This window comes from Giraffa tippelskirchi, chromosome 13 (assembly GCF_054371585.1).
Source record: "Giraffa tippelskirchi isolate mGirTip1 chromosome 13, T2T-mGirTip1v1.2.pri, whole genome shotgun sequence".
Taxonomy (NCBI): domain Eukaryota; kingdom Metazoa; phylum Chordata; class Mammalia; order Artiodactyla; family Giraffidae; genus Giraffa; species Giraffa tippelskirchi.
The window spans coordinates 100,759,816-100,774,619 of record NC_137287.1 but is presented as its reverse complement, the minus strand read 5'-3'; the positions used below and the strand labels follow the sequence as shown (position 1 = coordinate 100,774,619).

The 14,804-nt window shown below is 43.2% G+C and overlaps 1 protein-coding gene across 2 annotated transcripts in view; it reads left to right on the top strand.

The window, feature by feature from the left end:
* Positions 1–14,804, top strand: part of RBM38 (RNA binding motif protein 38) — a 124,326-nt gene that overhangs the window by 74,652 nt on the left and 34,870 nt on the right. The window lies entirely within an intron of this gene.

The window sequence follows — 14,804 nt, the reverse complement described above, 5'->3', positions numbered from 1 at the left end:
TAAAGCCTGGGGAAGACAAAAAGGACAGGTGGAAGTTACAGGTTAAGTTTTGTGTACGTGCTTGTAAAATTGCAGGATGTATGCAAATGAAGACAAACATGGTAATATGAATATTAGCTTAAACTCATTGCAAGAGGGCCACTTTTCTTATTTTTTAAAAATTATAGCTGATTTATAAATATGTGGTAGTTTTAGGTGAAGCATGCCACTTTTAAAGTCATTTTTTTAAGATCAAAAATACTTAAAAAGAACTTTACAGTACTGCTTTGGTACATAGAAAACACGATCACTGCCAGAAACAGGAATAATTATCATCATTATTATTAGTGACATTTTGAGCATTTATTCTGTGGCGAGAACTGCCAGAATGCTTCATAAACTGTGACACATCCATCCTCGTCACGGATATTACTCTATGACACTGGTACCATTATTCCCATTTTACAGATGAAGAAACTGAAGTTAACTTCTTCTTTCAATCTGCTCATAATAGGGGTCTCCAGCGAGGACATGAAAATTACTTGAATTCACTTTTTTAATGTACCTGAATTGCCATGTTCCCATCTCCTCTTCCTTTATTCCACTCAGCTCCTGTTCTTCCTGAAAAGGTTAGAAACTTGGTCCAGCATCACTCCCCACCTCCACCCTTAAGCCTAGGCTGGTGAATGCCCTCTCTTGTCCCCAGCACTGCAGCTCTGAAGCACCCACCACATGCACCCTCCCCACTACCAGACAGAGCTCATCAAGGGCGGAGACAGAATCCTTCCACTGCCCCCTCCACCCCGCAGCCCTGGCATACAGTAAGCGCTCAGTAAACACTTGTTAAAGAGATGAGAGAATGAGCAAATCAAAAGCCGGAAGTGAATTCAAAGTCCAGCACAGCTGAGGTTCCCTGCCCACCTGGATGATCAAGACAGTTCCTGCCTTTGGTTTTGGTAGTGACCTGTCTACTTTAAGGTGGAGCTACTCTGAGCTTCATTTTCTCATCTACAAGATGAGGTGACAGTAGAATGGGGGCTGTTATAAAGATCGAGGTCATATTTTAGATTAGAACAGAGACTAGCACAGAGCAAATGCTCAAAACTGTTAATAACAACATTATGTATAATCACTATGTATATGATCTACTTATCTATATATCATAACTATTTATGGCAAGCGATACTGGTTTTCTATTTATTGTAGTGTTGTGAAGTTCTATTTAGAAATAAATGTATTTGATTTTTTAAAAGTGAGTTGAGGGCTTCCCTGGTGGCTCAGTGATAAAGAATCCGCCTTCCAATGCAGGAGACACGGGTTTGATCACTGGTTTGGGAAGATCCCTCATGTGGTGGAGCAACTAAGCCTGTGCATCACAACTATTGAGCCTGTGCTCTAGAGCCTGGGAGCCACAACTCCTGAGCCCACGTGCTGCAGCTACTGAAACCCATGTACCTTAGAGCCTTGGCGCCACAACAAGAGAAGCCACTGCAATGAGAAGCCTGAGCACTGCAACGAAGAGTAGCCCCCGCTCTCTGCAACTAGAGAAAGCCTGTGCAGCAATGAAGACCCAGCACAGCCAAAAATAAATAACTAAAATTATATATTTTAAAAGTGAGTTGAAAATAAGTTTCTGTGCAGTGGTACCCAGATAGGGTCCAAATCCTGAGGTGGTATCAAACAACAGGTTAACATGACCCACGGGGTGATGGTGACTCAGTTGGCGACAGCTTTTAGAACCTGTACCCGGGTCATTTGGGCCTCCCAGGTGGTGCTAGTGGTAAAGAACCTGCCTGCCAATGCAGGAGATGTAAGAAACCTGGGTTTGATCCCTGGGTGGGGAAGATCCCCTGGAGAAGGGCACAGCAACCTACTCTAATATTCTTGCCTGGAGAATCCCATGGACAGAAGAGCCTGGTGGGCTACAGTTTATAGGGTCACACAGAGTTAGACATGACTGAAAAGACTTAGCATGCATGTGTACCTTGGTCACTTGGACATGTGGCCGTGGGCATGGGTGTCAGTGTAGAGAGGCTGAGGCTCTTTGGAAAAACCTGAAGATGCTTTGCCAAGGACCCTGATGCTCTGCCACCCTGGGCTTCCCTGTCTTGTCTGCTCTGAATGCGTGGCCTCCACCCCAGACCCCGGTTGGTATTTTTAGCACACAGGCACCCTGCACTGCCTCCTGTACTCTGACCAAATTTAGAAATCACAAGAGGTCTTTGCACTTCCATGCCCTCAGTAGGATGGATGAAAAGGCCCCTAGCCCCAGCCCCTGCCAGTCCAGCTAGAGCAAACCCCTAACCTATGCCAGGCTCTTTCTACTGACTGCTGAGAAACCTGAGATTCATCCTGCAATGAGAAACAGCAAGCTGCAGAACCACAGGTGTGTCTGGGTCTACTTCTGCAAAAACAAAACAACCCCCACATGTATGTGTGTCTGGGACTGCTTAGCCTGGGCAGGGCATGGGGCAGGCTGCTAACTATGGGAATGGGGGAACTGGGGGGGAGAGTGGGTTAGGGGCTGGAGTTAGAGCTTGGGAGGTGAGTAACTCTGTCCTTACGCAAAGCTTTGTATTTATTGTTTAAAACAAGTATGGATTACTTCTGAAATTGGAAAACCTTGAACCCCAAAAAGTTTAAATATATCCCAGGATTGAAAAATCTCAAACTGAATGTTCATATGGGATTTTACAGTTAGCAAAGGGCTTCTGTGGTTTTGCGTGATGGACCCTCACTCTTTTGGACAACTGGACATCACTCTCCATCCCCTGATGCCTCTTAGATGTGCCAGGAACATTATTGCTCCAGACTTTGGTCCACTGTTCATGAGGTTCTCAATCACGATGGTGTGATCACTCACCTAGAGCCAGACATCCTGGAATGTGAAGTCAAGTGGGCCTTAGAAAGCATCATTACGAACAAAGCTAGTGGAGGTGATGGAGTTCCAGTTGAGCTATTTCAAATCCTAAAAGATGACGCTGTGAAAGTGCTGCACTCAATATGTCAGCAAATATGGAAAACTCAGCAGTGGCCACAGGACTGGAAAAGGTCAGTTTTCATCCCAATCTCAAAGAAAGGCAATGCCAAAGAATGCTCAAACTGCTGCACAATTGCACTCATCTCACACGCTAGTAAAGTAATGCTTAAAATTCTCCAAGCCAGGCTTCAGCAATACATGAACCGTGACCTTCCAGATGTTCAAGCTGGTTTTAGAAAAGGCAGAGGAACCAGAGATCAAATTGCCAACAATGATGGATCATTGAAAAAGCAAGAAAGCTCCAGAAAAACATCTATTTCTGCTTCATTGACTATGCCAAAACCTTTCACAATAAACTGTGGAAAATCCTGAAAGAGATGGGAATACCAGACCACCTGACCTGCCTCTTGAGAAACCTGTATGCAGGTTAGGAAGCAACAGTTAGAACTGGACATGGAACAACAGACTGGTTCCAGCTAGGAAAAGGAGTACGTCAAGGCTGTATATTGTCACCCTGCTTATTTAACTTATATGCAGAGTACATCATGAGAAAATGCTGGGCTGGAGGAAGCACAAGCTGGAATCAAGATTGCCGGGAGAAATATCAATAACCTCAGATATGCAGATGACACCACCCTTATGGCAGAAAGTGAAGAAGAGCTAAAGAGCCTCTTGATGAAAGTGAAAGTGGAGAGTGAAAAAGTTGGCTTAAAGCTCAACATTCAGAAAACTAACATCATGGCATCCGGTCCCATCACTTCATGGAAGATAGATGGGGAAACAGTGGCTGACTTTATTTTTGGGGGCTTCAAAATCACTGCAGATGGTGACTGAAGCCATGAAATTAAAAGACGCTTACTCCTTGGAAAGAAAGTTATGACCAACCTAGACAGCATATTAAAAAGCAGAGACATTACTTTGCCAACAAAGGTCCGTTTAGTCAAGGCTATGGTTTTTCCAGTGGTCATGTATGGATGTGACAGTTGGACTATAAAGAAAGCTGAGCGCCGAAGAATTGATGCTTTTGAACTGTGGTGTTGGAGAAGAATCTTGAGAGTCCCTTGCACTGCAAGAAGATCCAACCAGTCGATCCTAAAGGAGATCAGTCCTGGGTGTTCATTGGAAGGACTGATGTTGAAGCTGAAACTCCAATACTTTGGCCACCTCATGTGAAGGGCTGATTCATTGGAAAAGACCCTGATGCTGGGAAAGATTGAGGGCAGGAGGAGAAGGGGACGACAGAGGATGAGATGGCTGGATGGCATCACCGATTCGATGGACATGGGTTTGGGTGGACTTAGGGAGTTAGTGATGGACAGGGAGGCCTGGCGTGCTGCGGTTAATGGAGTCGCAAAGAGTCGGACATGACTGAGGGACTGAACTGAACTGATTGGTCCACTGGATGCTGACTCCAACCCCGGTTCCAGGAAGGAGGCGTAGCCAGGGCTGACCAATCAGAGCACTGCATGGCCTTAGCGCTTTAGGGCTAGATCTCACAGCTAGCAGGGAGGTTATTGCAGACACTGTTAAGCATGGAGAACCCAAGACCTGCTTAAGAGCTGCTACGGAACCTCTCACATGAACCAATTCATTTTTGTCGGCAGAGCTTGTCTGAGGCTTGTCTGAGTGGCAATTGGGTCAGCACTCCAGTGAATCCACACAAAATGATGGCTGAATTGGCAGGAATTTTGCATATCATTTGTCAAACATGGGCAACATTAAAATTGAATTGTATGAACTTATCATTAAATGAGTTATATTAAGAACAAAGGTAATCAATACTTGGCACTTATCTCTCCCTAGTTATTTCACTACATTTTACTATTTTTTTAAAGAATTTTTTTTTTTGATGTGGATCATTAAAAAAAAATGTATTTATTTATTGGCTGTGCTTGGCCCTCGTTGCTACAGGGGCTTTTCTCTAGCTGTGGCGAGCAGAGGGTACTCTCTAGTTGCGGTGCGCAAGCTTCTCATTGTGGTGGTTTCTCTCGTTGTGGATCATGGGCTCTAGGGTGCGTGGGCTTCAGCCGTCTCGGTTCTCGGACTCTAGAGCGCAGTCTCAATAGTTGTGGTGTACGGGCTTAGCTGCTCTGCGTGGCATGTGGGATCTTCCCGGCCCAGGGATGGAACCTGTTTGTCCTGCATTAGCAGGCGGTTTCTTTACCACTGAGCCACCAGGGAAAGCCCTGATGTGGACCATTTTCAGTCTTTATTGAATTTGTTACAGTATTGATTCTGTTTTATGTTTTGCTTTTTTGGCCCTGTGGCATGTGGGATCTTGTCTCCCCTAGTGGGGATTGAACCCGCACCCTCTGTAGCCCTGCAGTGGAAAGCAAAGTCTTAGCAACTGGACCAGGAGGAAAGTCCCTCAGTACACTTTACCATTATCCATGCCCTTGGGGTTATTTTTCTCTGTTGTCTCTGTGCAGTGTAAATGCTTTGGACAGTGTGTGCCTCTGTGTCACCCTGCTCCACACATAGGGAGTCAGGCTGGTAGCTTGAAACCCGTCATGGTCGGGAGTATTCACACCATGGAAATTGGCAAGTGCTGCAAATGGGGCTCCCCCACCCCAAATTGTGGTTGAACATTTGCCAGCATAGTCCTGAAAGGAGGCCTGATAGCATATATGGGGCCCCATCTGCTCTTCAGGGACCCCAAGTATCAGGAAGGAGGGGTTGTAATCATCCTTGGAGCAAGATTCACACTTTGGTTTCACCAGCATCTAGTGTGGACAGCCCATTTCTGAGGGTCGATTGACTTGAGGCCATCGGGGTCTGAGGTCACCTGGTGGGCGTAGGATCCTGAGCACAGACCCTGTGCCCCACCCTGGAATCAACCCTTCTTGTCCAGTCATCTCTGACCCCTGGAGGACTGAGAGGCCCAGCTGGCAGTTGAGCTCAAATGCTCTGCCTCAGGCAGTGAAGAAGACTCTGGCCTTCCCAGCGGCCCTAAAGCTCAAAGCCTTTATTCTGAGCACCCATTTCTTAATAACTTGCAGCTTTGCAAAATGATTTTAGCAAGTGATGGGTGAAGCATCTAATAACAAGAGGTCCCTAAAGATTGAGGACAGGAGGAGAAGGGGGTGACAGGATGAGATGGTTGGATGGCATCATCGGCTTAATGGACATGAGTTTGAGCAAATTTCAGGAGATGGTGAAGTTCAGGGAAGCCTGGCAAGCTGCAGTCCATGGGGGTCGCCAAGAGTCAGACATGACTGAGCAACTGAACAACAACAATATGCCTTTTCAAAATACACAAAGCAAAAACTGAAAGGATAGTCAAATCCACAATTCTGGTTGACCTCAAACTCTTCTCTAAGTTATTGAAAAAACACACAAGCAATCAGTGAGGATAAAAAAGACCTGGATGGCACTGTCAGTGATGTGACCTGAGTGACGCATTAGAACAGGCCACTCAGTAACAGGATACACAGTTTTCTCAAGTGCCCGTGGAACTGTCACCAAGACAGACCGTATTCTGGGCAACCAAACAAACCCTAACACATTTAAGAGGAAGGAGAGAATACAGTGTTCATTCTCTGACCATAAGGTAATAAATCCAGAGTTCACAAACAGAAAGGTATCTGGGAAATCCCCAAATATTTAAAAATTAAATGCACTTCTAGGTCAAAGTGGAAATCTCAAGGGAAAGTAGAAAATATTCCAAACTGACTAAAAATAAGAATATATCAAGATTGGTAAAATGCAACTAAAGCAGTGCTGAGAAGGAGTTTCATAACGTCAAGTGCTTATGTTAGAAAATAAGAAACATCTCAAATGAATTATCCAAACTTCTACCTTGAGAAGCTAGATAAAGAACGGCAACTTCAGGCTGAAGGAATGAAATTATAAAGATAAGCACAGAAAGCAATGTAATTAATATCAGAAAAAATGAAAGAGAAAAAGTAATGAAACAGAAATCTGACTATTTGAAAAGGCCAACAAAATTGATAAACCTCTAGCCAGACAGATAATAAAGAAAAGAGAGAAGATGAACATTAGCAGTATTAGAAATGAAAGAGAAAACATTGCTAAAGACTCTACAGACATGAAAAAGATAGTAAGGAAAGGTTACAAACAATGTTATGTTCTAAAATTTGACAGCTTAGGTGAAATGGACTAATGCCTGAAAGACCTAGAAAACCAAAACTCACTCAAGAAGGAACAGTTAACCATAGCTATTAAAGACATGGAATGCATAGTTAAAACTTTCTAACAAAGCAAGCTCCAGACCAGATGTCTTCACTGGTAAATATTACCATTCAAGGAAGACATAATCCTAATTCTACACAAATTCTTCCAGAAAACTGAAGAAGAGGGAACACTTCCCCTCATTTCTTAAGGCTGCTGTTGCTGCTGCTGCTAAGTCGCTTCAGTCGTGTCCGATTCTGTGCGACCCCATAGACGGCAGCCCACCAGGCTCCGCCGTCCCTGGGATTCTCCAGGCAAGAAGACTGGAGTGGGTTGCCATTTCCTTCTCCAGTGCATGAAAGGGAAAAGGGAAAGTGAAGTCGCTCAGTCGTGTCCGACTCTTAGCGACCCCATGGACTGTAGCCTACCAGGCTCCTCCGTCCGTGGGATTTTCCAGGCAAGAGTACTGGAGTGGGGTGCCTAGCATGTGCTAATACCAACGATGTTAGAGGAAAAGGGAACTATAGGCCAGTATTGCTAGTGTACATAAATAAAAGAATCCTCAGCAAAATATCATCAAGTCAAATCCAGCAAAATATAAAATGGATAATACATCATGACCAAGAGAAGTTTATCCTGGAACGCAAGGCTGTTCAACATTGGAAAATCTGTCAATGTAATCTAAAACATTGACAGGTATAGACAAAGCATATAATCATCTTAATTGATATAGAAAAAGCATTTGACAGAATTCAGTACTCATTCATGATTAATTTTCAGCAAACTGGTATTAGGAAGAAATGTCTTCAATGCATTAAATGGCATCTACAGAACACCTACAGCTAGCATCTTAGTTAATGGCAAGAGGCTCGATCCTCACCCCCTAAATTGGGAGCAGGACAAAGATGTCCACTCTCACCTCTCCTATTCAACATCATACTGGAGGCCCTCACAAGTGCCATGAGGCAAGAAAATAAAAACCTAGATTAGAGAGGGGAAAAAAAATAAAATCATTCTATTTGCAGATGGCATGACTGTCTATTTAGAAAACACCAAGGAATCTACAAACAAATTGCCAGAATGAATAATAAGTGAGTTTAGTAAGGTTGCAGGATACAAGATCAATATATAAAACTCAACAGTATTTCTCTGTACTAGCAATGAACAGTAGGAAGTTGAAATTCTAAAAACAGCACAATTTACAATAGTACCCAAAACAGAAAAATCTCACCAAAAACTGAGTATAAGTTCCAACATCTGTGCAAGATCTGTACACTGAAGTCTATAAGACAATGATAAACAAAATTAAAAACCTAAACAAGTGGAGAGATATACTGTGTTCATGAATCAGTGCACCCTCGCTTAGTTGCTGTCATGTCTGACTCTTTGAGACCCTGGGGACTGTAGCCTGCCAGGCTCCTCTGTTCATGGGATTCAGAAGACTCAATATTGTTAAAATGATAGATTCTTCCCAAACAGGTCTCTAAATTCTTCCCTTCCAAAATGTACTTTTGTCCAACAAAATGTAGGAATTTGTACATCTTTGGTACAAATCAACAAGTTGGTTTGTAAATTTACATGGAGAGGCAACAGATCTAGAATAACCAAAACAATTTGGGGAAAGAAGAACAACTTTGGAAGACTCCCATTTTCTAATTTCGATGCTTACTATAAAGCTACAGTAATCAAGACAGTGTGGTGCTGATGAAAGCCTGGATCAGTGGAACAGTGTGGAATCCTGAAATAGATCCCACACGTGTGGCCAATTTACTTTCAACACAGCTGCAAAGGGAATTCAATCGACAAAGGATAGTTTTTTCAACAAATGGTGCTGAAACAATTGGTCACCCATGTATGAAAAAAAAAATCTTCATCCACACCTTGTATCATAAACAAAATTTGACTCAAAATAGACCCATGACTCCCATGCAAAGCATAAAATTACAAAACTTTGGAACTAAACCTAGGGAAAAAAATCTTTGTGACCCTGCATTATGCAAAGATGTCTTAGCCAAGATGCTAAAAGAATGATTCATCCCAAGAAAAGGATAAATTAGACACCATCAAATTAAAAGAAAAACCTGCTCTTTGAAAAACACTGTTAAGAGAATGAAAAGAGAAGACAGAAAATATTTGCAAAGCATATGTTTGATAAAGAATCTGTGTCCAGAATCTATAAACTCTCAAACTAATTGAACAATGGTTAAAAAATTTGACCAGATATTTCCTTAGAGAAGATGTGTAGATGGCAAGTAAGTCTATGAGAATGTTTTCAGACTCATGAGTTATTAATAAAGTACAAACCAAAACCACAGTAAGATACCACTATACCTACTAGGACAGCTTAAAACAAAACCAAACAAACCCCGATAATACCAAGTGATGGCTAGGATGTGGGGTGACTTGACCGCTTACACCTGGCTGGTGGGAACACAAGTGTGTCCACTTTGAGAACTGGTTTGGTAGTTTCTTGCCAAGGTAAATAAACATCTATCTTATGACCCAGAGATCTCACCTCAGGAGAAATGAAAATATAGATTTGCACAAAACCTGTACACAAATGTTTTATAATAGCTTTATTCATAATCTACCCAAAGTGGGAACAACTCAAATGTCCTTGACCTGGTGGATAGAGAAGCAAATTTTGGAATAGCCATACAATGGAATATTACCCCATAATAAAGATAAATTAACAAATAGGCTAGGAAACAGTAAGGCTAAATCTCAAAGTCATTACCTTGAATGAAAGAAGCCAGACTCAAAAATATAGTGTATTTAATTAGAAACATGTGATTCCAGCCATAGGACGTTCTGGAAATGGTGATTGTCGGGGCAGAAAGAAACCAGTTTTTGTTGTGGGCCAGGAGCAGGGTAGCAACAAAGGAGCACTGTGGGGTTTGGGGTGGTGTTTACATGACCATTCTCTTGACAAAACTCAGAATTGTGCACCTAAAAGAGGAACTTTTACTATTTGTAAGTTATACCTCAAAAATAAAAAATATGTAAAAAAAAAAGTAGTGTTGGAAAATAGCACTGAGAATTCTACTATCCGTATCAAGTATATAAAAAGTTGTGATTAGTAAACTAATTTCCATTTGGCCAACATTTGAAGGCTCCATATTCCCATGACTAATTTCTGATTCTTCATGAAATTTTGTTTTTTTTTAAAGATGCTTAAGTTTATTTTTTTTTATTTATTTATTTTTGCCATACCATGAAGGGTGTGGGATCTTAGTTCCCTGACCAGAGATAGAACCCATGCCCCCTGCAGTGGAGGTGCAGAGTCTTAACCACTGGACCACCAAGGAGGTCCCTTCAAGAAATTTTTTAAAATCAAAATTTTAAAAGAATGTGAGCAAGTATCTATCTGTACCTACCCATTCATCATCCATCCATCCTGACGTTATCCTACCTGTTGCAATACATGGTAAGGATAATTTTTAAGAAGATCCAGCTCTTCTTATTCTGAAATGCATCTGTGTTATTACCCCGACACAGGGTAAATGCAGTCACTCTAATGCATTTTCAAATGTCCGTTCTCTACATGACACGTTTACCGTCAGCCTGGTAGAAACTCTTGTGCGGTTGGCAGACCCTGAACCTTACCGCTGTCTCCCTCCCCTTGTACTCTGCCACCACGAAACAGATGTCCCAGGCCACCTGAGGGTGGCATCTCAGTGCGGAACCACGGAGGAGACCCAGCAGACTCCAGAACACAGGTCACCTGTTGCTTCCAGAGCTCTGTCTCCTTCCATTCCCAGGAGGACAAAAGCTGTTGCCAGGTCACCAGAGGGCTGCCGAGGTGCCCTTTGGGGGGTAGAACCATGCAGAGTGAAACCCTCAGGTCCTGGTACTTAAAGCACCTTCAGTTTTTCCAACATCAGTGAAAGCACGGAAGCAGCGCAGCCTGGAGGACAGGTGATGCTGAGCTGGCTTGGCCAGAGCACTACCAGTGGAAAATGCCTGTTCTCCGGTGTCACTCGGAGCCGCTCACTTCATGGGTTGGGGAGTCCCGTCCGGGAGTCTGTGATTTTCACAAGCCTCTGGACAGTTCCAGCGCCCAGAGAGATTTCTGAACTCTGTGGTTGAGGGCCTTGAAGGAGCTGGGACTCCGCCCCCGCCCCCAGGACAGGATCAAGTGACAAGTGTGTTGTGTGGTGGCACTCGAGGAGGGCACCCACGCTGGCCAATGGGGGACCAGGTGACCAGAGCAGCGAGAAGCTCACACACTCACCACCCCCTGCAAGTGACAGGTGACCCAGGAGCGGGACCCAGGCCCTCTGCACAGACAGACTACCTGCTGAGCAGAAGCACCCCCAGAGAACTGGGGTGTCGGCTGCACACACAGGCTCCAGTCCAGGCGGGGCCGTCCAGCCGTCCTCACTGCCCGCCTGCAGCTCCGGCCACTCCATCTGTTCCCCAAGACACCCCCCTATCCACCCCTCTGCCTCTTCCAGCAGAGGCGCCGGGCTCCCCCTGCCGCTCGTGACCGCATCTGCTCTTTCCAAGCCCTGAAAACATGACTTTCATTTCATGCTGGGGCTTCTGAGGAAATTCAGTTGGTTCACGCCTATGGTATTATGAACAGCTTTGGGATCACATCCTAAAATCCAGGCGCACAAAGGTGAAAAATAGCGCCAGCAATTGTGGCCACTTCTAGGAAGACTGTCACCCTAAGTGACACTTTGGCCTCCAGGGCTCCTCCCAGCGAAAATCGTTCCAGAGATTTCACTGCTAAGTTGGGCATGTCCGCTAATAAAAACTCAACTTCCGCTCCTCTGAAAGACTCCTACTTTCAAATATTAGCTTCTTTATTTAGGGAGTTGGCAACAGTCTTGGTAACAACACTTCGCGGCCAGGATGGAAAAAGCCTAACTGTTCCTGTATTCCATTTAAAATTGATTTTTGATGCCTGGGGCAGCTGTATTTAAATCTTGCTACACCAGCAGCAAACTCGGGCATGCCTGTGTCGTGAAAGGTTTTTATTTTTTTCTGCTTAAGACAAATTATTTAACTGAGAAAATACTCTTATGTCGTAGAAAAATCCTAGAATCCCTTTTAGAATTGTTTAGTCAGTGTTCACTGACGATTCCAATGCCATCAACTGGCTACTCTCATTTTTAGGGGGTGAAGCACTTCTCATGCTTTGAAATACTAGACAGGCTTCTAGCTACAAACAGATTCGTGTTTAAAGTTTTCAGGTGGTCATTAAGTGAAACGGCTACCTCGGAAAAGGTTCAGCACAGCTTTTCCAATCGAGTTAGTGACCGAAGCTGATGGGCTTCAAGTAATTCATTGTCTAGTGCACTGTTTTCTGTTATTACCTTCCTGATGTTGGTAGTTCAGGCACTGGGATGTAATTATAATAATTATCAGGATGAGTCTTTTAATCAGCGACCTCTGGACTCGTCTACAAACTGTTACCCTTCATTAACAGGAAATGACATCACGTTCCAGCTCAACCATTTGGCTGCTACACAGGGCAGTATTCTACCACGACAGCTATTTGCAGCCGTCCTATCTCGTCTCCTGCCACTGGGGCTCAATAAAGAGTTTTTTTTTTCCTTTACTGCATTTTTTGTCTCAACAAGCATGGTGAGCATCCCCTACAGCACTTAATCTGCAAATGCTCAGAAAAACAAGCACAGGTGTCTTTTGACATCCTGAATTGCGCATACTATAAAAGACAATGATTTATGGAAACAAGGCTTATAATCATAGCCATGCCTTGGAAATGATACGAAAGCTACCTAAGTCACACCCGGAACGATGCTGCCTCTTAAGATCTGTTTTATCTGATACACCCCATTAAAAGTAAAGTGCAAATAAAGATGGGGAAATGTAGAAACAGTTGGTTTGATAAGCCAAAGGTCCTAAGGCTTTTCATTGAACGTGTTTAAGTTTAATGCTTTTAAGTCCTTAACTGCCTGCTAAAAGAACTGATCGTTGTAAAGGATACATTTCCAGGAACTATTCAGTGAGATTATCAAAGGTCAGCCAAAAGCATAACATGTATACAGTAAGTCCCCTACTGACGAATGAGTTCTATTCTGAGAGCATGTTCGTAAGTCCAACAAAGTTAGCTTAGATACCCAACTAACACAATCAGCTCTATAGTACTGTACTGTAATAGGTTCCTAATACTTACCCCACAAATAATACATTAAAAAAACACTTTAAATCTTACAGTACAGTACCTTGAAAAGTACAATAGTACCAGCTACATCACCACCACTTTTACCACCAGAGACTGACCTCAAACAACAGAAGCATCAGTCAAGCCTCAGGTGTGTTTAAAAAGCATCTTTTATATAATAAAACTGTTGTCAAACAGTGCTGCAGTTTGAACACCCTGGCCTCCAAACAGAGACATTAAATTGTGCAAGAGGCGTGCATCCCAGAATAATTTCCTGCTGGACCTCACAACCATTTTAAGCAGAAGTGTGTTGAAGGCGGTCTCTCTCCAGGCATCCTGACCCCAAGCCCACGAGGTGTCTTCTCTTCCAGGTCTGGGAAAGGCCCCTGTCTCACTGAGCAATGGGCCAGAAACCCTCCTGTTACTATTAAAAGACACACAGCTTTTTATTCATCTTTCTGTGTGGTACAAAAGTGATCAAACGAATCACCAAGACTTTTTTGTAACTTGTGTTTGTTAATCGTCTCCATGGACTGGAGTCCAGCTCCATGTTTGAAAAGGAAGAAACTATCGCCCTCTTGTGGGCACTTGTGTCATTGCTCCTGCCACAGAAGTCAGGCTTTGGGGATTTTTTCCTTTGAGAAATTTCAAAGTGCTGGTGGGAATCTGGGCACACAACAGAATCTAAGTCAGGCATATGAACTTAATTCTACTGAATAGCTCATCCAGGTGGTATATGTTCAAAACTGCAAATAACCTACGAAAAAGACCGTTTCCAGGAAGTTTTTGATGGTGTCTATGTACCAACTGGACTTACATTTTTCAAACATGTTTCTTTTTAAACTCTTTTATTTTATATTGGAGCATAGCCGATTAACAGTGCTGTGATAGTTTCAGGTGGATAGCAAAGGGACTCAGCCATACATATACGTGTATCTATTCTCCCCAAACTCCCCTCCTATCCAGGCTGCCACATAACTCTGAGCAGAGTTCCCTGTGCTGGACAGTAGGCCCTTGTTGGTTATCCATTTTAAACATAGCAGCGTGTACATGTCGATCCAAGACTCCCCACCTATCCCTTCCTCCCATCCTTATCCCCGGCAACCATTATCAAACATGTTTATTATCTGTTCTTTTTAAATTAAAAAAAAAAAAACATTTTAGTAAAAATATATGATACGAAATTTAGCATCTTAACCATTTTAAGTGTGGAGTTCAGTAGGGTTCATTACATTCACTTTGCAACCAATCTCTAAAACCCTTCTTGTCTTCCCAAACTGAAACTGTCCCCATTAGACAATAACTCCCCTGCCTCCTCCCCCCAGCCCCTGCAAACCACTGTCTTACTTTCTGTCTCTGGGAATTTGACTCCTCTAGGAACCTCACATGAGTGAAATCAAACAGTATTTGTCTTTTTATCACCGGCTTGTATCACTAAGCATAATATCTTCGAGGTTCATCCACCTTGTAGCAGGTGTCAAGTTTTTCTTCCTTTTTAAGGCTGAATGATAGTCCACTGTACAGATAGACCACATTTGGCTTATCCATGCATCTATCCATGGACACCTCTGTTACTTC